Source organism: Rhinolophus sinicus, linkage group LG06, assembly GCF_036562045.2.
Source record: "Rhinolophus sinicus isolate RSC01 linkage group LG06, ASM3656204v1, whole genome shotgun sequence".
Lineage (NCBI taxonomy): Eukaryota > Metazoa > Chordata > Mammalia > Chiroptera > Rhinolophidae > Rhinolophus > Rhinolophus sinicus.
Genome location: NC_133756.1, coordinates 29,099,286 through 29,123,463, shown reverse-complemented (window position 1 = coordinate 29,123,463; position 24,178 = coordinate 29,099,286). Strand labels below are relative to the sequence as shown.

At 39.8% G+C, this 24,178-nt stretch overlaps 1 protein-coding gene and 1 non-coding gene across 13 annotated transcripts in view; one reads left to right on the top strand and one right to left on the bottom strand.

Moving 5' to 3' along the window:
• NFIA (nuclear factor I A) overlaps window positions 1-24,178 on the bottom strand; it is a 561,924-nt gene that overhangs the window by 292,567 nt on the left and 245,179 nt on the right. The window lies entirely within an intron of this gene.
• On the top strand, window positions 14,331-14,433 carry LOC141572597 (small nucleolar RNA U13). Its single transcript, XR_012497918.1, has one exon. It is a non-coding gene; the product is annotated as a small nucleolar RNA U13 (small nucleolar RNA).

The window sequence follows — 24,178 nt, the reverse complement described above, 5'->3', positions numbered from 1 at the left end:
CTCACAATAAGCTATTATTATCCCCATTTTACAAATGAGGAAATTGAGGCTTATGGAGCATTAAGCAACCTCTTCCTGATGAAAATTGATTAAGGAAACAAGACAGAACTAAACCCAATTAGTGGAACCTCCGGGCCTAACCTCTTAGTCACAATGTAGACACGACTTGTTAAATTGTATCCATGTGGTCATCTGGTTAAACCAGGTTGCTATCTTCAAAGCTCTTTACTTTTGCTTGATGTTGACTACTTCAAGTGACAAAGGTCAGGGGCCTGGAGATTGCCTTATATGCAGATTACTTCTATGCTATAGAGTTTTAATTTGCTCTGTGGAAATGTGTGCTTTTAAATTTTCAATCTACAGTTTTCACCAACAGCCTGAGTTGAGATGAAAGGAAGGATTCTCCTTGCTTGGGAGTCGGGTATCAGATTGCCTCCCCACTCCTTTTAACAAATCTTCCAAAATGCTCTTGACTAAAAGGGAGAAAATGGAGCCAAGACCTTTGGGTAAACTCATAGTAGGACACTTTTTTCTCCGCACCAAATGTAAAAGCCAGGTTTTATAGAGACTTCCTTCCCTAAGATGACCAGTAAAGAGATAATTTAAAAGATGTGGAATGCATATGTAGACCAACAACTTACTTGAAGCTCTGACGACAAGGGTAGCCCAGCAACTCATGATAGAATCAACTAAGCACTCACCTACAGTCCTTTGGAACTTCACATGTCTAACATGGCAGGAAGATCTAGGAGCTATTTTTAGTGTATCTAACCCTCAAAGAGAAACTATACACACTTACCATGAAACAACTGCACAGGTTTGCTAAAACATCAACCAACTCATTACACAAAAACTCTGTCATACTCTTACTGCTGATGGCTCGGTTGTATCCGCGTGCTCAGTTATAGATGTCTGTTTGTTTTAAAAGTGGAAAAACAAATTAATTATTAACCAGTGCAGTTTGTCTAGAAGACAAAAGTTTTTAAAACATGGAATAAAAAAAAAATAAGGTGACGTTCTTATTGATAAAAGAATTGGAAATTAGAGATTGAAATTACAGTCAAAGGCATCCCCAGCTCACCTGAGTCTCAGACTCTTACTAAAACAAAAGATCACATTATAAACATAGATCTACAAGGAATCATGAACATAGACCATCCGGGCCAATGATGGAAGTAGGCCGCTGATGCAACAGAAATAATAGGGAACGGTGGGGATTACGGCAAACTTGAAAGCCCAGACTCCATCTAAAGGTGTTCAGATTCAAATGTTTGAAAACACTGTGCTGACAGCATTCAACTCAACAAACACCAACTGACCAGCCAGCCCTGAACTCAACACACTGGTTTCATTGAGCAGGAAACTTGTTTTCAGAGAAGTAAAGTGACTTGCCTAAATTCACTGCCTGAATTCACTCCCCACCTTAACAACCATGTTGGGACTGAAAAGGAAATTTCCTGATACAGAGCCCTGGGTGCATTTACTACACATACCCAGTGCTTACGTTGGGCTTGGCTCTCCGGTAAAGGAAACGCTACAAAGACCAATGATTTAAGATCCCTGCCCTCATCTCCTTCGTGTAGGAGACACAGACCAAGAAACAAACATTATAATACAGCAAGAACGCTACAATGATTCTGTTCTCATAACTGCAATGAGAACACAGAGGAGGGAAACAGCAGCCACTTCAAGGGGCGCAATGCTCACATTTTAAGGGGGCCAGGCCTTCTAGATAAAGACTATTACGTGATAACGTTTCTGAACGTTATTATTGCTATCTTTAAAGAAACACATTCCACAAAAATGGAGGGGGGAATCTCAGATTCCTGACACTCTTGGAAAGTCTTAGTTCAAGAAAACTTTAATGGCCCAGTTATACATCGTCCAAAATAAGAATTGGTAATAGAAATACTGACAGACCTTTCATTATGGCAGCACTATGGGGCTTTGTATAATAAAGTCCTCGTATTTTCTGTTCAGATCATTATATGTAAGATGCCTTGCAAAGGATTTTATTTGCAAGTGCCTGCCCGAATCAATGAGGTGAAGTTTCACACAAGGAAAGGAAGTGCAAAGTACACTGTTTGAAAAAGCAGGGATTTACCTCCTGGAGTTCAGGAGGGCCAGGGACCAGGGGCTGCAGGCAATGAATGATGATTTTGACTCCTCCAGTTTGTATAAAAGGGTGAAGTTCAGTCTGGCGCAGTGCAGCATTCCACAAGACCTGCTGCCTCTTTGAGCAGGCGATTAATCTCATGATCGATAGACCATATGATTAGGCACTAATAGCTGATAGGAGGAGAGAATAAACAACCATAAATTTGCTTTGTACTGAGTAATCCAAGTGTAAGCAGGGTCATTTAATGGCCACATTGGGTCATGTTACCTAAGGGGCCATATGGAATAAAAATGGAAGATACATACATTTTTTAAGATCTTCAATTATTATCTCAGGGTTATGGAACCAGGATGGGGCTATCTGAGAAACACTTATTCTTTGGCAACAGATGCAAAAGTTTCCATGTTCTGAGTACGGAGGGCTGACTGCAGAGAAAATAATGGAACAGGCACATTGTTGAAATGATTCCTCTATAAGCACCACCATCAACCACCCTCAATATAAGGTGCGTGGCCCTGGGTGGTCTGTCTCATGAGTCCGTGAAACACTGGATTCTGTGCCTAGAGGACAAACTAAAGGGAAGCAGCATTCAGGATCCAGGATAGGACTGTGTGTCAATCAAAGCAATTGCGAGACTGTTTAATTTCGTCTTTGCATGCAGATCACTGCTCTGAGTTCCACAGTCGTTTCTCAGGGTGTCATGAACTTCTAGTATTGGGAATGGTAACAAGACATAAAAGCTGGGATCCAGAAGGTCATAAATCTCATTCTTTCTTTTCTCCCTTTCCCTGGCTTCTTCCCTTTCTAAGACTCTGACCTCCTCCATCAGCGCCTTGAAAGAAAGAAATCAATCACCTTCAGACTAAAATGAAAACCTGAGCCTTCCCTACACTTTGGATGGCTTTCCCTTGTCTGTGACAAAATTCAAGAAAATCTGCAAAACGTCAATTTTCCCTCTTAATACTTATCCTTCTCTCCACCCAACCCTGAGCAGTGGGAAGCAAAAAGCCCTTAAGCTCTTGCTATCAATGACCATGAAAAAGGAAAGGAAGACACTTTGTTAGCCTAAAAGGAATGTGCCAGAGAAAGTAATTGTTGGATAAAAAAGAACATCAACTGGTCTTGCACTGTGTTCCCAGCCCCACAGCAAACTACACATATTTCTTTTCTTTGAAAACTATCTGGGAAACAAACCCTTCCAATCACCCCTCTGCACTTCTGAATTGTTCCTCCCAACCCCCATTCTCCATTCTCCAATCTTCCTAATATGGCCTTTGTTAATTCCCAAGCCTTTAGGGAACAACTGTTCACAACCCTTCCTTCTAGTCTGATTGTTCAATACAGCAGACCGCTCTTGAGCCAACAGAGGAGTACTGGCTCTTAGAGAAGAAAGCAGGCGCTTCAGACACCCTGGGGCTTGTTGAGGGGATTTTTGTTGTTGTTGTTGCTGTTCCCTGGACACTGGGAAATTCATTCCCCACTCAAAGACAATAATGATCAACACCTCTGAAGAAATCCAGTGTTTTAAGCAGTTGCGATAGCCAAGCCACATGAGAATTTTACAATTTGTCCTGAAAATCCTTTCTTAGTTTACATTAATTCACAGAGTTTCTGAGCTGGAAGTTTTTGGCCAGGTACACTGTACCATCAAAGGATACGCTAAAATGTCAAATCACAAGGGACACTCCAAAGTCCAGCCATTTTGCTGTTGACACTTTTTGGAACAATCAAACTAGCCCAGCTGGGGCCACCCATACGAACGCCCAGTCAGGAAGGGCAGTTGCCTGGGAAGGGAAACACACTAGAAGGCCCAGGATAATTGCCTGGTCCAGTGTGCTTGGCTCTCCAGGGGGAAATGTAGAGCAGTGACAGAAAGGGACTCGGCAAAGAACACAGAGATGAGTGGAGCTGAGCCTCGACCCCCAGAACATGAGTCAGTGCTCTTTCCTCAACACCACCCTACCTCCTAATGCATATTTTTAAAAGTTATTTCTCAGTAACTAGTATCAATTTCTAGCCATCTCTGAAACACCTAGAACATAGGGAAGGCACTCCCAGTTCCTTTCTTAAACATATCTGAATTTTCCCCAGAGGGAAAAAGAGAATCTCCTTTATAGACACACAGAGACTGCTTACATCTCACTCAGCTCTTCCGCCCTCATCTTGGTGGTTACCTCTATAGAACGTTGTCCTCACGGAAACTACAGGGCCAACTTCGCTCATAGCAGTAACAGTAGTCATAATAATATCTACCATTTGCCGAACATCAAATATAGACTGGAATACTTAACACAATCATGTCTAATAGTCAAACAACCCTATCAGTTAATACTGCTCCATTTAACAAAAGAAAAAACTGAGATGAAGAAACTCAGAGAGGTTGAACAACTTGCCCAAAGTCACACAGCCTATCTGCAGCAGAGATCAGATTTGGATCACATCCATTTGTCCCAATGGCTGATTAGTTTTCCACTGGATGATGCTGTTTTTCACACTGGCTTAAGAATTTAAGAATGAGATTACTCTATAGCTCTCACGAATTAATGGGTACCCATACCACTAGCTGGCCCTTCTGGTTTACATTTTTCCACACATGAAAGCAATACAGTCATACAGCATTCCCATGGATCCCAGAGTCTTATATCACTAAGGCAATCAGAAACAAGATGAGTCAGTCTTAGCAAAAGCGCTAAGTATAGACTGAGGCTACGACTATGTGGGCAAAAAGAAGTGGAGTGGAAGAGGCTATCTAAATATTTTTATATCTTGTAATGCCAAAAAAGGAAAAACATTTTTGATTCGTTTATTCTTTCATCCTCATCAAATGCTGACTGAGCACCTACTACGCACCAAACTTTTCTAAATTGAATTAGAAAAGGAATGGTTCAATTTCTCAATTTCTTTTTTGCCTAGTTAGACCCTTTGGTGTCAGCCACACTAAAGGTAAACTGCTCATCAGTTCTCCTTCATTGTCCCATTTTACCCTGGGACTGATGCTCTGTAAATACAATGGATCTGCTGCTTGACTCTCTATTCCCCTGACAAAGAGTCATGTTTTGCCCATTTCTAAATGGAGAGTACCAACAGAGTTTGGAAGATGTAATCCAGATAATGCAAGCAACTGACCGTGATCTGCATTTTACTGAAAAGAAGATATTCAGATCGCAGCAGTTCTACTAGTCAGTAGCTTCCTGTTGTTCACAGAGGTTCACGGAGATACGAAAAGTGAATCAGGCCTTCAGATACCAGCAATGATGCCTCCTACACGTCTTCAAGAAGGTGCTAAGTCAAAGAACTGGTGGGAACTAGCCAGACAAAGAGGACAGTACTAATGGTTTTGTTAGGTGCAGAGGGAATCTGAAAACTGAGGTCCAAAGGCAAGAAAGAATGTGGAATATTTAACAAGCTACAAATCGTGTATTATGGCTAGAAGGTGGGAGGTAGGAAGACCAGAGGTAAGCAGCAGCCAGTGTTTGTAAGGGGCCTTGCAACAGCAACCATTCATTCATTCTTCCTTGCATTTCACAAAAGCTAATGAGCACCTACTATGTATCAGGGATGATGCTCAGCCTGGAGATACTGAGATGGGCGAGCAATGTCTCAGGGTATCTGTTACCACCACTCAGTGATGAGCTGCACCTGAAGCAGCTGGTTAATGTTCAATGTGTAATGTAAACTGGAACACAGTAAAATACCCCTTGCTTTTCCTAATCCACCTACTAAATTAAACTATTCACACCTGCAGGGGAAGAACTCGCTTGCATTGGTTTACACTGAACATTAGCCAACCCCCTAGGATACTGTTGGAATTCTGCCCACTCATCAATATTAATTGCAACATATATAGATGTAACCCAGTGTTCTCCCATTTCTCCCATTCCAGCCCTGACACCACGGTACATTCTTAATCCAACTGAAGTTTCAGGACACACACTTCGGTGCAGCTGAGACCTTAAAAATTCACCTGGTATCATTAGGTGAAAAACAGCAAATGAAAATGACATGCTTTCCAACAACACAGAAAGCCCAAGGTCTATTAAAAAAAAAAAAAAAAAAATCAGCCTGAATACTGTAAAAAGAAAAAAGGGCAAAATTATTTTTCAATAATGACCATATAGAACTCAGAGATTTTTCCACATGGTAAGATTCTACTTTTAAAAACTGAAAGAAAATAATCTCAATTACCAGAGACTTGACTTCATTAAAGTAACCTTAAAAGTTATTAAGCCACAGAATCTGTTATTTGGCAACTGGACCTAATTTTAGAATTTAAAGATTCACACAGTCATTCACCTTGATTTACATCATTATTTCCAAATATTCAGAAGCTACCTTGGTAGGTAGACTTATGGTTAACATCGAGAAAAGAACAGTGCATAGCTTCAGGATTATATTCACTTGAAAAGAACCATTCATAACTCCACTAACTCACAGCCGGTCAGGTGTTCCAACAACGTGAAGTACAACTTAGGTAAGCCACGTGGTACCGGTCCTTCTGAACGCTGCCTGGCCACACTCATGACACAATTTTTTCAAACATATGAGAGAAGAGAATGCACTCATTAATACAGAAACGTTTATCAAATATCTTCTGTACGGCTGGCAGAAGCAATCCCTTCCTGTAGAGAACACACCACTTAGGGGAAGGGGGTGGGGGGGATACAAGGCAGTGGGCAACAGATAAATCCACACAATTATAATAGGAAAGGTGCGATCCTGTAGCACATTTACAGTGTGCCACAGAATCACAAATGAGAAGCACCAAACAAACCCAGGGAAACCCAGGAAGGCTTCCTGGGGGAGTGGTTTTTGAGCTGAGTCTTGCAGAAGAAACAGAAATGATTGAGGTTTTCACATAGTCACGCACATACAACTGACTCTTGCCAAGTTAGCCATATTTGCTTTTTAGAGCTCTGTTGGGTTGAGTTTCATAGACTGGGAAAGACTACTCGACAAAACCTGCTAATGAACCCAGAGACACTGGAATGTCTGACAGGCTGTAGCTGGCTGAATGATGACCATCCCCACCTCCAGGTGTCCATGTGGCAAAACGAATTTCGTATTTCGTAGATGTGATCAAGTTAAGCATCTTGAGGTAGGGAGATTACCCTGCCTCATCCAGGTAGGCCCAATGATGTAATCACAAGATTCCTTATAAGAGAAATGCAGGATCCCAGAGAAGGAAGCAGAGACTGGAGTGACGCAGCTGGGAGGCAACCAATGTCAAGCCAGCCTCTAGAAACTAGAAGAGGCAAGGAACAGATTCTCCCCTGAAGCCTCCAGAAGGAAACAGCCCTGCTGACACCAGACTGGTTTTTAGACTTCCCACCTCCAGAACTGTAAGAAAATAAATCTGTGTTGTTTTAAACCACTAAGTTTGTGGTAATTTGTTCTAGCAGCACTAGGAAACTGAAACACAGGGCCAACAGTAATATGAAGAAGAACTGAATGAAATCAGCACTGCCTTGACCCCACACACCCAGGGCACCAGAGCAGAGAAGCAGAAGACAGTGACAGTGCTCATTACTGAAGGAGTTAAACTTCACACATAAAACTTAAAACAGGTACAAAATACTACAACTGATTCAACTTGCATATATGACTGCAAGTGAGCAAGCCTCTAATGTCCAGGGAATTAATATCCAAGTGCCTCTGCCATGCCCAGCCTGCCCCACCCAGCTCAGCTGCCTGTAACTCTGCTCCAGAGACATCCGCACACACTCCTGTGTGTGAAGAAGGAAATAACCAAAGACCTGAAGGGCAGGGATTTTTGTCCCGTTTGTTCACCACTTCTCCCCAACACCTAGAACAATGCTGGACACATAGTAGGCGCTCAATAATATTTTGTGAATTAAGGAAAATCTGTGAATAACAACTAAATCTGTAGTGGATAATATTTCTTCTGAAAGGTTATCTGTTTGGCCAGACTGCAGAGTTTGAGGAGACCTCCTCCTCATAATTGTACTTCTGGTATTAGCCATACAATACGACACGTAATAAAAATGGCAAAACAAAAATTCGGAGTGAAAGTCAGTGAACCAGGTTATATGGCAATGTTAGCTCCATGTTCCTACGGTGCTGGAGGACAGCATGCATTTCCATGAGAGTTACTCTCCTTGGCTTAGTACTGAAATGGCACAAAACAGGCAGAGGTTTGATTCTCTTAGATTTACTATTAATGCCAGTAGCATTTCAAGAATATCGATAGGTAGATAGGAAGCCCCTTAATTAAATGACATTTTATAGGCATTTGAAATATTCCAAAGGTAAGGGCTAAGGGGAAGGCAACATCATACTTAGAATGGTGAGAATTAGGTAACAGCAGTGGCTAAACCAAGACAGGTCAACACACACACACACACACACACACACACACACACACACACACATTTCCAAAAGGACCTTGTATGTCAGGTATGGCCTGATGCTGCGTCTTATTATTCAGGTTTCTTCTGCTAACAATGGACAGAAGGTAGGAATTAAATAGCTGCAGGCCTCAGGATAATGGCTAACACAAAGGAAAATAAACATCCATCCATTTTCTCAAAGAACGTTCCCTGAGCACCCACCTGTGCCAAGTCCAGTGCGAGATCCTAAATACAGAAAAACAATTTAATTATTGAACATTTTCCTTGCACCAAGCAACTGTGCTAAGTGTGAGGTATGGTCCCATTACTACCATCTTAATTTTCACAATGAGAAAACTAAGGTTTTGTAATTCTGAGTTCAGGTGGCTAGTATTTGGCAAAGTAAGAATCTGAATCCATGTACATGTGACTCGAGGGCCCATATTCTGACGTACAAGCGTCCCAGTGCCTCTGCCCAGCAAGGGCCCAGCATCTGAGCTTTGCCCATCACTAAATGCCACCATGAGGTCAGACTTCAATATACACGCACACACACACGCACACACACACACACACACACGTTGCATTAAATAATTAAATGTAATGTGGAGACAAACGTTTTCCACAGAGCTACCTGCCAAAGAACACGAAAACATTATTTTCAGCCTTCCATGACAGTAGTTCTCAAGCTTTAGTGTACATCAAAATCACTTAGACGGCTTGTATAAAAAGAAATTACTGGTCTTCAACCCCCAAGTTTCTGATTCAGTGGGTATGGAGTGGGGACCAAGGATTTGCATTTCTAACAAGTCCCCAAGTGAGATTGATGCTACGGGCCCACGGACCACACTTTGAGAACCACCGATGTACACATCGGCGACGCAATCTCTTTAGGGCAAGAAGTCTCTCTGTGTTTACTGTATCTAGAAAAATACTTGGCACAGAGTAGGTATCCAGAAAATATTTACTGAATGAATCTGTTATGTACTTGAAAAACAGATAACCACCTTTATTAAAATTGTGTGCAAACTAAGTGCAAATAGGTTTTGACTGGAGCCTGGGCGATTATCTCCTGATATAGTGCGTGAGCACCTTAATGAATGTTATGACATATCCTTTGCCACTCAGAGGCATGTGTCAATGTACGGGTACTGTTATCACAATCTTCCTCAGTCACGGTGATATGGCATATTGGAAAGAACATGGAATTAGTGCTAATTCAGTATCAAGGATAGATTCTGCACAGCTAATTCTACATAGCCAAACGTCCTTGGGTAAGTTCCTGACCGAGTAAAGCTTATACAATGGGTTCTTGGGTAGATCAGAAATAACGTATATGAAGTGCTCAGCTATGTGTCTAGCACATGGTAATACTTCTTCAATGGTAGCTATGATTAACTTTATCACAAACACACCTCTGTCAGGGTCATCACAGAAATCTCGATCTTTAGTAGATAGCCATTCATGCAATATTTAGCAAATATTTACCGAGCATGCCATTCATTCTGTGAGGCATGTTTGATTCTCAGATGCCACACTGAGTAATGGGTTAAAAAAAAAAAAATCCCCTCCCTAGATTTATTTTTGCCATCGCAAAGGGCTTGTTCTAAAAACACCGTGGAGTACAGGCCCAAAAGAGCGCTCTGGAAGAGCTCAGGGGCAAGAATCAACAAGAGTTATGTAAAGAGGTGAAGCCAGGTGTTCCTCCTCTCTCAGGAGGCATGAAGAGGGGTTGAGTCAACAAGCCTACTTGCTCTTGGGCCAAACAGTCACCACAAAAGCGGTTCTCCTGGCAGGTGTGAACATATCAGAAGAGAAGCTGCTGTCCGGTAGCTACAAATAGAAGGTTCTATCCCAGGCTGTCGCCTAAGCTCCTGGCACATGAGCAGACACCTTCCGTACGCCATGAGAGCCTCACCTGTGTCCTTACCTGAAAAACTAAAGGCAACACATGACCCTCCCTCCAGAAAACAGTTTAGTGAAAGTTAGTGTGTACTACGTATATTTGCCTCAAGTTGTACTGTTAAGGAAACTAAAATTACAATAAGGGAAACAGCAGAAAGTAACCTTTACAATTACGTATTCCTGTGTTCATTCATAATGTAAAAGACTTAGAAAGGTACCCATTTGGACTCGGGAATAGCAAAATCCCAAAACCATAGTTTACTATTTTCAAAGGAGTTTCAATATGGGCAGAAATTAAGAATACTGTTCTTCAGGCTAAGTTTATATCCTGAAATATGCTTCTTGTAAGAAATAATTTTTAAAATGTGGAATCTAAAATTAAGCAAAAATAACATACAGTATGTTCAGCTTTGAAATTTGCCGGGACTCAGCCAAGTTTACCATAAACAGAAGGCAGAATTGTCTATTTTTAACTTTACAGCCCTTGGGTGATTAAAATTTTGAGCCATAATAAACAACTTTTTTCTTCTTTGCAACATAATTTCTCATTTGAAATTGCAGTCTTTTTAGTTGTTTAGGAGATAAGGATTGAGCACTTCGTGTTTTCAAATTCTTTCTTAAACGAAAATTTCTTGCAGAGAATAAATGCATTCATTAGCATGCCAAAAGCACAGATTTAAAAAAAAAGAGAGAGAAAGAAAGAAAGAAAAAAGAAAAAGAAAAAAAGGAAAAGAACCTCACCGAGGGCCAAAACTAAATTGCCTTCACTTTTTCTGTTTTAACTGTTTAACAATTATCATCTGTCCAGTTGCATTTTAGGAGCAAAACACAGTAACAGATCCCACCATTCTGCCTATACATGTGGAATCACCACAAGCACCTCACTGTCACCCAGAAGATTTGGCAATTTGGCATATTTGCAGATCCACTATGTGGGCAGAAAGGCATCTCTTCCCACCAAGAAAGACAGTTGCATATGCAATAAACCAACAGCCTTTGACACACCAGTTAATTGCATCAGTTAGCTACTACCTTCTGAGCACGATCGCAGTGTTAATGAAACTATTTTGGTGTGGAAATGAAACAGGTCAAGACAAGTAGATGAGGAAGCAGAAGGGATTTAGGGTCATATAGAACGTCAATGTGCTGAGTCACACAGAACTTAACCTTGGCCCCCCAAAAGGATATAAAAATGTTCCCTCTGCTGTGAGTAACGCCAGTATTCTTTTCCTCTGGCATCATTTAGGGCTAAATCGCTCTCAACTCTTAAGAAATGTTAATTTCTTAACATTACAAGTATTGCCTCCCCGTCAAAAGCTATCAGCAATTGAGTTATTGGGGATAAACTACAGCCCAGTCCTATAGCTGCTGACTTCAAACGCAATGCTGTTCTCATTGAGGGAAAGGGACAAGTGAAAGATGATGCCCAGCGTCTGGTTTGGATGACAGGGTGAAGAATGGTGACAGCCCCTCATTTATGAAACACAATTCAGATGAGCAGATTTGTTGGGGGAAATGGGTCGGTGGTGCGAGATGTTAACCAGGTTCTTGTGTCTGCTTTTTTCATGTGGAATGTGGGTTCGAGGCTCCAGAGAAAAGACCCTCCTACTTCTGTCATCTAGAGCAACAGAGACTGTCCCTGCAGACACTTAAATACTTAAGCTTCAGGTCCCACGAAGGAATCTCTTCTGCAGACTGTATAGCCACGCTTTCCTCAACTGCCCCTCCTATGATTTCCTGACCCATTAACATCCAGGTCTCCATTTTGTTGGCATTCCTCTTAGCATTTGTACCCAAAACTGGGCAAAAAAATTCCAGTTGTGGTCAGACCACAGCCCAACACAGCATTAGGTTTTTAAATGGTAATGTCACACTGCTGGCCCCTATTAATCTTGTGGTCAACTTACACTCCTGGGTTGTTTTCACATGAACTGCTGTCAAATCAGGTTTCCTCCACCCCGCCTTTGTATAATAAAGTTTCTAATTCTAAATGCAAGATGCCCTATTCCTAGCCTGTCCACTTAACAGAAAATGAGGATTTTCATCCCATTTTCACTTCTTTCTTACGAATTCTGTTCCCAACTTTGCCAGAATGCCCAGAAGTACAGTTTTTTTGGAATGAGCTTTCCCATGCTACATTCCAAAAGGGCAAAACGGTCTGAAAAAGTTCTTATTCCCTTTTATCACTGGATTCTCCATATCCCAGGCTACTTTATAAATAGCATTTTTCCCCTACACAAAATATGTAAAGCCACTGAGGGGCGGGAGGGGGTGCAAACAGAAAACAAGATAATTTCTCATTAGTCTTGGAACAATGTGAATCTACTGTAAATAATTTATTTCTTATCCTGGAGTATAAAATTTATATTTTCATAATGCAAATTTAGATACTACATACAGCTTTCCTCCACCCTCTTCCCCCCACCCCCAAATAAAGAAAAACAAGCCAGATATTTAGCAGCATCCTGGAGGCCAGTAAACAACTTAGGTCTTTTCTGTAGGCAGTAGTAGGGAAGGCATTTACTTAACTATCAGTATGTAACAGGCTTTGCAGCCTTCAGGGCAGAGGTACAGAAAAGCGTAAAGGAGGGAGCTATGTTAAAAAAAAAAAAAGTACACCAGCCAATTTTCAGTACTTATCTCAGCCTTGCAGTCCCACTGCCTGGCTGTCTCGGGGTCATTTAAGGATTCAGAGCTTAGGGAGTGAGTGGTCTCCAGGCTTCTACCTCCCTGGTTATTCCTACCATCATTTATTGGGTATCATTCAAGTTTGGGGGAGCCTAATGTCGGGATTTCCACCAGGTCATGGAGTTGCAGGGAAACTCTTCTACTGAGTTGTCAAAACATCCTGCACTCCGTGCGATGTCAGAGGGATAGTGGATGGGGGGAAGGGGGGTCACACAGTGTGAGGGATATAAATGATAAACGTCTAAGTATTGCTGTCTTGTGTACCTGAAACTAACCAACTAACTAACTAACTAACTAACTAAATAAATAAATAAACAAACAAACATCCTGCAAATTCAGCCCCTTAGCAGATACCAAAATTTCCTTCGTAAAATTCTCTAACAGGTATAAAACCAATCACAGAACTCTATGGAGGATGGCGGGAGTAGAAATACACTCACCTAGATGCTTATCAATGTTAGAAATGAGAATGAACTTCTTAATAGTTAAACTCATGACACCGTCTTTTAAAGAAGAATGGGAATACATCTGTTCGGGGTAATTTAGATGAAGCTGTGCCTGAAGGCAGCAGGAAAGACAAGATCACTTCCCAGTAACTGTCTGAGTTCATTAACAATTCCACCAGGGCAGGCCCCAATGACTCAGAACCGAGATGAGAGAGAGAAGTATGAAACCTCAAGTTAGGGAAAGCTGATTCATATCAGCTGCGAACTCCTCAGACGAGCTCTCAGGGAAGGGATCTTAACTTCTGTCCTTCCTTTCTGGTCTGTAAAAGAGATACCTAGGTATGTGGGATATAAAACTGCAGGCAACAAAGGAACAAGACAAACAAATAAAGAAACAAAACTCATATCGTGTTTCCCCGAAAATAAGACCTAGCCAGACCATCAGCTCTAATGCATCTTTTGGAGCAAAAATTAATATAAGACCCAGTCTTATTTTACTATAAGACCGAGTCTTTAATATAATGTAATACCAGGTCTTATATTAATTTTTACTCCAAAGACACATTAGAGCTGATGGTCTGGCTAGGTCTTATTTTCGGGGAAATAGGGTAGACACAGACAACAGTTTAGTTGTTACCGGAGGGTAAAGGGGGAGGGGGTGGTAGAAGAGGTTAAAGGAGGTCAAATATATGGTGATGGAAGGAGAACTGACTCTGGGTGGTGAACGCACACTGTGATATATAGATGATATATTTCAGAATGTACACTTGAATCCTATGTAGTTTTGTTGACCCCAATAAATTTTAATTTAAAGAAAAAAAAGAGATCCTTTTGTAGTTCATACGTGTGATGATTGGGGTTCACACTCTTGTATGAGATGTGCCTCCCTCAAACCTTGTTACGACATCGGCATATTACCCATCTGATGTGAAGAAAAAAAAGAGAGACACCCAGGAATCTCTTAGGGGAAAGAGCAAATTCTCTTTGAATAGCAGCATCTCGGATTTAAAGAGTCAACTGCATGCAGATCTTGCTCTCTGCAACAAGTCTCACAGAGCCCTCGGGGTAAATGCCCAATCTAACCAGTACCCAAAGATACTGTGTCTCAGTAACCTCACCACAAGAGCTGCACAGGTCAGGATCTGGGCTGTCCTCTGCAAATAATTTCTCTTCATTGTATCCTCAGAGTAACTAAATGAGTTCAGAATTAGTTCCATTTTATAGATTAGGAAACCGAGACTCTGAGAGCTTAAAATGACTAATTCTTTATTAGAAAGTGAGAGCATGTTCGACCACAAATTGGTCTGACCACAAAGATCCTTTCCACCTCTAACGGAGCGGGGCTAAGGCCAGTGTATTTTGAAATAATTTGTGTTTTACTAAAAATAAATGAAAGAATGCTCTTGCGCTTTCGTTCTCTGAGAGTAAAAGTTGCCATAATCACTTTTCTTTCTTTGCCCTGATCTTCACTCCTAATTCAGTTTCTTTCAGGGGGGTGGGGGGGGAAGGAGAAAATGAGCTAATAGCAAGAACAGAGAACACTTAATTTTTACATGCTAAGTAATGAGTAAGCAACATCTATCAGAACCGGAAAAGGTTTCAGGGCTTCTATATTTCTTCCTCTAAGCAAGCAGGAGGATTGTAATTAACTCTGACAAATTACTGCTGACACTTCAGCTTAAAGCTAGGGACACCAAAACACCTTTGCCTGAGGTCGGCACATCTGAATTCAGGTTCTTCCCCTGGTTGCACACTGAAAGCAGGGGTGCTTTAGACAATACTGATGCCCGATCCCATACCAGGTGATGTGAAGCGGACAGCCAAGGCTGAGAATCATAATTCAAAAGCAACAGAAGTGAGGGTTAAACACAACACAAAATAAGTTTCTTTATAATTCATCCAAAGATAAAAAGGAAGAGAGAATTGTGTATCCCAGTAACTTATATGGCAAATCTGATTTTAAACGTGGTACACACATCTGTACCAGTTTTCCATCCAACTGCCCGAAGCCCACCCTGAGCTCCAAGTCTGACTTTTCCATGGTAACATACAACTCAGTCTTTTGAATCTCTTTTCCCTTGTCTGTAAAATTAGGTCAGTAATACCTACTTTGCAGAGTTGTTTTCAATATTAAATGAAATAAAAAGGTATAGCAGATGCTCAGCACACAGCATTTACTAAGTGTTTCAATCTTCTGAAACATCTCTCCATTTGGCTGCTCTAGGCTTGAAACAATTCACTTACTATGTCTGAGTCACCACCCTTTCCAAAAACTATAAGCTTCTGTCCTCTGGCATTTTGCCTTAAAATGATCTTGATCCGTTAGATAACGTGTAGAATATTTACATTCATAATCCAATTTTCACATATGTATAGTTCACTTGAAACCACTCGTAACTAAGTAGAAGTTTCTTTTAAATATAAGGCACCTAATTTTGAGCACCTAGAATGTGCCAGATATTGTGCCAAGCATTCTATACTTATAATCTAATTTCATTTCATTCTGATAAAGCCTCTTCAGAATAGAATTATTTCGCTCATTTTTATAGATGATGAAACTGGATTTCACAGAGGTGAAGTAACTTGCACGCATACACACAAAAAGAGGGAACTTGCTAGAATTGGAACCCGGGTCTGTCCAAAATTCAGTCAGACCACAATTGTGTCTCCCAGTGTAGAAAATACTTTATACGTATATAAAGTAAATATGAATACTTTATGTACAAAGTATTCATAAAATATCTTGTGCATGTGTGTACATGCCAAACTTTGAAAGATGTAAGTATAAACTTTATTTTTGTACTTAAAGCAGCATCATAACATTAATTTGAGTCAATATTGAAATTCATCTCGTTTCTGTGTTTAGCAATTGGGGTTAATTTACTTCTCATCAGTGTGTTGGAAAGGTTCTACAGCACCTCCCCCCAGCCCTTTTATACTATCCAAGCTTTTTATTAGCCCTAATGTTGTCTGCCTTCCCAGGGCATCTACCGGTTTGCATATAATTTGTCTAATTGAATTTAAAGAAGAGATGTTTCGGGGAGCACCATTTCATCATTTCCTCTTATCCTCCATGCTATGGACTTTAATGAGGACCTGGACCCCAACTTAACTCAGCCTTGGTCTCAGCACAGATGAGCTGTGCTTGTTAAGACAGTCTTCAGTTGTCAGGAAAAATAGCTTTATTAAGGTCATGGAATGCAGAGGGTTTGATTAAAGCTAATCAAAGAAGAAAGCCAGGCTTCGGCATGGGGAATCAAGCCTCAGTACAACATGTTTAACATAACTTAACCTAGCCTATCTGTTAAAAACAGACATAAACAAGATCAGGTTTCTAAAAAGAATGCATGAACAAATGCATGCATATTACATGGTGTAATATAGCTCCAGAGTTTTTAAATTGAACAACGCTTTCAATAAGCAGCATATATTTTAAGCTGCATGGATGCAAGTGACAGTGGAGGGTCGTCAATAGCCCCTGTCATTTAAAAAAAGGCGTGTGGGGGGTGGGTTACATTACTTACATTCTTTCCCATTTAAAATGTGTGATCTATGGCTAGGACCAGCCAATGACGGCACATAATTATCACTGTTCATCTGAAAGTTCGGTTTCGGATTCCGTAAACCTGAGTGACTGTCATCAAATGCAATGCTAAGGCATACAACACCAACAGTATTTTAGAAAGCTCTTCGAAGTGGGGCTTATAATATTTTAGTTCTAAGAAAATTAAACAGTTGGATAACAGAAAAGAATAGTAGAAATCTGGAATTCTGAAGACCTAGCTATAGTCCAGTAACTGGTCACATGACCTTCCAAAAGCTTCTTGGCCTGGGCTATCTGGGCCTCAGTTCTTCCAAGGGCCAAATGAGAGTAACTGGACTAAATGGTCTCTTAAAAATCTAAAAGGTCTACCATGCTATTAAAGTCTACTTCCATTTCTAAAGTTCTACAATGCTATTACAGTCTACTACAACCTTCACACCATTTCTTCCTAATTTAAGGCAATATGTTAATCTAAAGGGCCACCCTATATTGTTACTCAAAATTTAAATTTCATTCAAAAGCTAACTGGAGAATGCATGAGTAAAGCCTTGAGGAGTTTTGAAAATGAAACAACTGTCCTGATGACAATGATGACCTTTTTTCTTCATTAATACCTCTCTAGTTTTTACCCTTTTCCCTTCCAGATGTGCAGCTTTGGGACATATTATTCACACACACACACACACACACACACACACACACACTTCTTTTAAAAAAAAATATCTTTATGGCTAATTCCATGACACGGGTGTTAGCCAGATTCTATGTTAAATTCATGATTATCAATCATGATTATTAGCAATAAATACTTTAACTTAGTAATCAAAGAATTGAAAGTGGTCATATCTAAGAGCCCCCAAGTCATATATCTTCTGTAGCTGAAACAGGTAAGAAACTTCATGAGACGGATTTACTCAAGATTTTAGAGTTCCACACAATAAAATGGATATGAGAAAACAGCAGACTTCACTTTCTACGATAGCCTGACTCACCACCTTTTTCTGATTTACTGGGGGTAATGGAATACAGAGGCTTAGGAAAAACAGAGGAGAGCTGTGCATAATGGGATTTAAATAATCTGATTTTCCTAAGAAAAGAAATTGAGAAGCAAAGAGATAAAGGATTTTCTGTATGCACACACACACACAATTTCTTTAAAGCACTCTGGGGTTCCCAAAGCACTATTGTATCCCTTAGATATCATTTAATCATTACAAAAACAACAACAACAACAACAAAAAACAAAACATGAAAGCAAGGAGGGCAGGTAATATTATTTCCAATTTTTAAGAAATGAAGGAGCAAAGACATTAAGTGACCTCAGCGACTCCACATACTTCATTAATGGCAGTGCCGGAAGTAGACTCCAGGACTTCTGAGTTCTAATCTAATGCTATCCCATTATACGATGCTGCCTACTTATATTCATTATTTTTAAATCAACAAATATTTACTGAATGCCAGTTATGTGTCAGGCACTGTTCTAGATACTAGGAAAACAACAGTGAATGAGACCAATTAGGTCCTTTCCCTCCTAAAACGTTCTAGTGTCCATATGCATGTATTTACCGTATGTATAGTTTAATATATATGGCTTTTCGTACACTTTCCTATTCCAGCCAGTTTATGAAACTCATTAAAAATTAAGATCACATATAAATATTTATTATTTTTTAAGAACTGTACTCATTAGGTCAACACAGAACAAATAAACCCAACCACTCCCGCCTCCCTTCCTTCCTCATTCCTCCACACAGCTAGCCTTTTAAAACAATCTAAGTAAATAGCAAAGTAACATCTATTTGAGTTACACATTTGTTCACATGCTGAGAAAGGGGAAAAAAAAGGACTATAAAAATCTTTAGAAAAAGGAGAGGTTCAAAATTATGGAGAGGGCTTTTTTAAAGGATCGTTTCAAGCACACACAGGATCTTAAAGAATGCACACGGACATCTTGTTTGGAAAAAGTTTGTTTTTTTTCCTTTCTTCTTTTTAATTTACACAAAGCACAGTCTTAAAAAGCCTGGGGTGGGGGGGATGTCTGCTCCCCATCTCTAGTTCTGTTGCTGAATGAAAGATCGACAGGAAATTAACGCAGTGGTAGGGAGTTTCTTGCCAAGAGTGAACTCTGAAACAAAAGACCCACTATTGTGTAAGAAAATCTGACATCTATACCCTCGGCCATGTTCTAAACTTCAGCAGTCCTTTAGGATGATCTATGATTTGTGTTAAGTTTTTAACATATATATATCTGAAGTGTTCTATGACTCCTCATCTTCCAATTTCTCCTAAAAAAGCAGAATTTAGTTTCTTTGTTCCTCCCTTCTCTCCTTGCTTAATTGTCTTTTTTTAGCCAGCAGCAAAGTCAATGAATTCAACTACTTTCCTTCTTTTACCATTCAAGCCAAAAGCACACTGCCTTTGAGACGGGCAGGATTTCAATTGCTACCCAGTTACCTGAGATCATGGCATCAACCTTTGTTGTTTGAGCTTACTGTTACAGAAAATGCTCATTTTCTGGCAAATTCGTGAACCTGACCGACATTGTTGCTACTTCCCCATTTCAAATACCCTTTACAACATTCATACCATGGCAAGAACACCAAAACAGGATGGTGGAAGCCAGTAATCTAAGAATTTAAAAATCAAACCAAGTGCTACTCAGATCCACTGAGCATGATCCATTTATGAGAGGAAGTTAAAAGATGAGATTCATTTAGTAATTGTAGTGACTACCTTGTTTGACATTCAGTGCTAATCTCTCAGACAACTTTTTAGGTGAATTTTCTTGATTCCTCCTTGTCCAAAAAGACATAACCAAAGGCTGTCGTATCTTCACACTATTCTCAAAAAGCAAATCGGGTTTACTTCACATCAATCATCTAGTTTACCTATATTTAATTGCTTCTAAAAAAAAATGTATGAAATTGTGACCTACCAACGCCAAAATCATGTTCCTCTGCTATTTGAATACCTAGTTGCCAATAAAGCCAGAAGTAGGAACAAGTCACCAAAGTATCAGCTGTAGAAGTTTTCTGGGCACTTTCCAAAAGTCTACATCTGCTTGGCAACAACTCAGAAAAGAGATACGGTTACTCTTTTTACAGTAACATAGCTTTTCCCAGGCTTCAGTGTATGAAAAACAGCTTGCTCTGTATCAGAAGAAAAATCCAACCAGATTTGCAAAAATCACATACTCACTATTCTGCCCCCATCAACTTAAAAATTATTGCTATACATGGAACCAAAATCATCAATGATATGGTTCTCATATACTGTCATATTCATGTGGTCTGAGAGTCCAAGTGGGAATCTTTTCTTTTTGCAACATAAACACTTAAGCATTTAGTGATAAAATATTAAAAGCATAAGGCTCCAGACCCAGTGAGTACAAGTTGCTGATATAGCACCCAGCACCAAGGAAAGGTGTCAGGTATGTTAAAATATGGCTCTAGCTTAGACATTAGGGGCCCTATTCCCTCCCTAATATGCTTGCCTTGTTCCTACTGTCCATAGTTAAATGTATACATCAGCGCTAATGTACCCCTTAACATCTAGGAAGGCAATTCAACACATCTATGTCAGGGAACAAAGTAATTGTCACATTTGTTCACCACAAACAACAGATCTAGACACTGTTTTTAATTATAATATTAATTGATCTTTTGTCACCACTAATTAGAGCAATAACATCACATGTAGTTACTTTACTAGCAGGAGTCAACTCTGAGTTGCTGGAAAACACATCCATGGGAAAGAGGATGAAGTGGGCAGAAAAAGGAGAATTTAAGAAAAACAAAGTCATATTATTTTAACGAGAAATGTTTATCACAATCGATTTTAATAAACCTTGTTTCTTGTGAAGACTTCATTTGGTCTTTTCTCTGATTAAAGTTCATACTGCTATTAAATAAAATGTTTCCTCATTGTTGGGAAATTACAGAGAAGGAAGAATAGGTTGATGACCGGAAAAACTACCTTTGTGCCTTGAAAAAAAGTCACATGAACCTGTCATAGCTTTAGTCTGTTAGAAATGTAAGGGACTTTAATGGGGATTTTAGTAGAACCACTTAAAATTAAGTGATGAATTGGAATGGGAAAAGTTATTCCAATAAAAGCAAACAAATTAACTAACCTGACCTTGGTCCACATAAAAGATTCATTTTCTTAATGGAAACAAACTCTTTGCGTCTAGCTCTGGTTTAACCACTGAAGTGTACGTGGAACCTAAATTAAGCCATAGAAACGTACGCCTCCAGACACTCAGGTGTACATGCACAAGTAGGTAAGAGGTCTTTAGCTGCGGGATATGCTGCTGGCATGGTCTAGTATGACCCACTTCTACGATGATTACCACATGAGTCAGAAACCTGTTAAGACCCAATTAACAAAAATGCTATGCATCACTGATGCATGCTTTGTCCAGAGCTTAATTCCACTATTTTCCTAAGTAAATTCTGTCTTTTCTATTCATTAACTTTCTCTTCCCTTGGGTACAAGTAGTAACTTCTCCCATTTTGTTTAAAAAGGTTACAGAAGATCTGAAAGTTAGAGGGCAATGGGATGTCTTTTTGTCCCTTACTCTAAAAGAGTAAGATAACATTTATCTTCATCACACATTTAGCATCTCTGATGGCGTAAAAACCAGACATCTTTCTCATTTCACTAGCAGTTTGAAAGATAACATCAATACAGCCCAAGCAAACTGAAAATGTGTTGGTCTTACCTCTCCTGCATACCTCAACAACCCAAACTGTTCTAATATAAAATGGAAGTAATTACTGAGTAAGTCGCTCTCGGAAGATAAGAAAAGCTTTGAGTGTAAGTGGGGGAGACAAGACTATCATGCTTGAAGCAATCAACGACAGTGACTTTGGCTTTTTGGAGAAAAAAGTCAAGGAAGGTTGATCATAACAATGTAAGAACCACTACATTGGGTCAATTCCTTTGTCTATCAAGCCAGGATTCTAACTCTAATGGGGCCCCCAAAAGTCAGTCTGTAGGAAGGTATGGATGTGCTCTGAATGTCTCTCAACATTCCTAGCTTTCGTAGATGTTTTTTTTTTAACGTATTATCTCTACACTCCCCTTGGAAAATGTCCCTAATGTGAACTACTGCAAAGAAATAGCAACTTCAGATGAGAAAGTATGACTGTTGTCTGTCTGTGCATATATTTCACTTGCATGGAAACTGTCCTGTAAAACCCAGCTGCATGGACTTATGTTCTTACTCTGTAAGATAATGGGGACTATACATGCAATAAAATAATCCTGGGGCAACTGAGCCACTTCATATGGCTAGAAATGACCTTTACTTAATCCTACAATTTTAACATTTGGAAGATTAAAAAAAGAAAAGCATGAGGTAGGCACCACCATATACTGGAAAGAGTACTACTGTTCTGTCACCTTAGGAAAGTCACTTCACTTTCAGGACCTGAGTTTCCTTATCTGTAGAGTGGAGGGCGTTGTATCGATTGACTTCCCTAAGGTCTCAATATCTAAAATTCTCTATGTATGTAAAATCATCAATTTCCATTTCATGCAGTCCAATGTCCACTTTAAACAACAACATATGAGGGGGTTATATTAACCAACACTTTCACTTAAGTTTTTTTTTTGTTTGTTTCACACATAATAAAGTTCATCATTTTTAACTGGGCTCTTCACTTCCCCATAGATCACATCTTATTAGGGTCCATTATTCTTCCTCTTGATTATTTATTAATTAGGTGTTCCTAGTCTACTGAGGAAGACAACACCTACATACCGGCTGAGTGCTGGGTTTCTACAGGGTATTCATCAATATCTCATCTGTTTTCAAAGGTTCCGGCAGAGCAAAGGGTAAGGTTTTGGCAAATAATATTTGGGCTTATAATTTAAAACAAAGAAAAATGAAATATAAATGCAAACTCTTTAACATTTATATTTTTTTACTTTTTAAAGGACACTTTTTAAAAGGTCCACTTCCTGCTTAAGAACTCTGCAGTCTCTTTTCTATTTTTAAGGGCATAATTATTCCTTTTCAATGTCCAGGGGTATCAAGAGAATGCAGAAAATACTGCAAACCCTCACCTTGGCCAGGCATCTTACAAGACCATTTACCAGGTCTTCTGGACAAAATAACCTGGTCTAGATGATGGTTATATGAATTTATGGTCACTTGGGACGCCCTCCTCGAAGAGGTTAGTTAATTCAATCTAGAGGACGTGCTCTACTTTGAATAGTTCTTAACTTTTTAAGATACTGGGTTCCTTTAAAACTTTGACAATCGTTACCCTCTTCCCAGAAAAATTCACAAGTAGTCTAAATTCTGCATGCAATTTCAGGAACTAATACAGAGACCAAAAGTTAACCTAGCCTGTTTGTCCAGTCAACAAGAGGACATTTGTGTGTGTGTGTGTGTGTGTGTGTGTGTGTGTGTGTGTGTGTGTGTAAAAAAGTCTACTAAGTACAAGATGGCAGAGACCATATGGGCAGCAGTGCTTGTTAACATACCTGAATGAAGAAACAGAATTCCATCAACTCTGTGATGTTTCTAAGGTGGAATCAAGACCAAGGAGAGATGTTAATGAGAGGCAGACTTCAGCTAAATAAAAGAAAGCATTTTCAAACCATGTGCATTATTAAGACAGAAGAGGCTGCTTTATGAAAAAGGGAGCTCCCCTTCAACCTGGGAGGCGGTTTAGTGTGGTGTAAGAAGACGGATCAGGTTCTAATTTCAGTTTTGCCTTCAGCTAGACACATGAGCTGAGGCAAGTCTCCTTATGCTCAGGAACTTAGTTTCCTCATCTGTACACTGGAGGTTATAAAACCCACACATAAGTCAAATGAGTTGGCAAGAAAATGCCTACTCCAGTATCCTGCAGATACTAGGTATTCAACATGAGTTCCTGCCAACCTTCATCCCGTCCCCCCTTCCTTCACTTTCCTCTGGAAGTATTTAAGCAGAGGCTGTTGGGGGTATCACAGAGGAGGTTCCTACAGAGGAAGGTGGTTAGACATGACGGCCTCTAATGTCCTTTTAAGTCTAGGGTTTGGTTAGTAAAACTATTCTTAGGTGATATATCTTCTACATTGTGTGTATGAAGTTGAAAATGATTTACTTTCATCCACCTCTCTTCCTTGA